The 1,050-nt window shown below is 40.3% G+C and overlaps 1 long non-coding RNA gene across 1 annotated transcript in view; it reads left to right on the forward strand.

The window, feature by feature from the left end:
- Positions 1–13: 13 nt before the first annotated feature.
- Positions 14–1,050, forward strand: part of LOC101846694 — a 16,737-nt gene continuing 15,700 nt past the window's right edge. The window contains exon 1 of the long non-coding RNA XR_221051.2: positions 14–117. This is a non-coding gene — a long non-coding RNA (uncharacterized LOC101846694). The remainder of the gene's footprint in view (positions 118–1,050) is intronic.

Genomic DNA, 1,050 nt, shown 5'->3' on the forward strand with positions numbered 1-1,050 from the left:
ACCCACACTCCCCAGGAGGACGACAAAGAGGCTCCTCTGATCACCGAGGCCAGTGACCCCAGCATTATGCTGTTCTACTTCCGCGACAAGCCCATCTTTGGTGGGAGCAAGAGGAAGGTGAGGGGATAGATAGATGGAGAGATGGATAGATAGATAGATAGATGGATAGGTGGATAGATAGATAGATGGATGGGCTGGTAGAAGGTAGGTAGATAGATAGATAGATAGATAGATAGATTGATAGATAGATAGATAGATAGATACTATAAGTGGGATAGATAGATAGATAGATAGATAGATAGATAGATAGATAGATAGATAGATAGATAGATGGGCTGGTAGAAGGTAGGTAGGTAGATAGATATATAGATAGATAGATAGATACTATAAGCGGGATAGATAGACAGACTGGTAGATAGATAAATAGTTCCATAGATGGGTTGATAAGTAATGAATGGATCTGATAGATAGACGGATAGATGCATAGATAGATACGCAGATAGATGTATAGATAGGTAGATAGACCGATAGATGCATAGATAGTGAGACAGATAGATAGACAGCTACTTAGATAGATTCACTCATTGCTTAAATATATGACCGCAGCCATAATCCTAGGGCATTGACAGTCAATGTTTGATTATTATTGAACTGCTTGACATTTCTGGATAGACACCTCGCGACCTCAGTGCTTTCTTGTCCTATCTCCATTTTTAATAACTGTGAAAACAGTTCACAACAAAGAGTGAGCTTAAGAAGACGTCACATTTTCATGGTTTAAAAAAAAACAAAAAATGGAGATACGACAAGAAAGCACTGAGGTCGCGATCTGTAGAGATGATTATTTTCCTTCTATTTTTTAGTAGGCCCTACTGACCAAAATGTTCCCGATATGTTTTTACACCCTTTCCGATGTGTATTTGGTCTTCCCGGTTTCTTTAGCATGTTGCTGTCTGACTCGTCTGACTTGTCCACTGTGTTGGGGTCACTGCAGTCGGAACATGTCCGTCTCTGCTCTCTCTCTCTCTCTCTCTCTCTCTCTCTCTCTCT

Source organism: Aplysia californica, unplaced genomic scaffold, assembly GCF_000002075.1.
Source record: "Aplysia californica isolate F4 #8 unplaced genomic scaffold, AplCal3.0 scaffold00862, whole genome shotgun sequence".
Lineage (NCBI taxonomy): Eukaryota > Metazoa > Mollusca > Gastropoda > Aplysiida > Aplysiidae > Aplysia > Aplysia californica.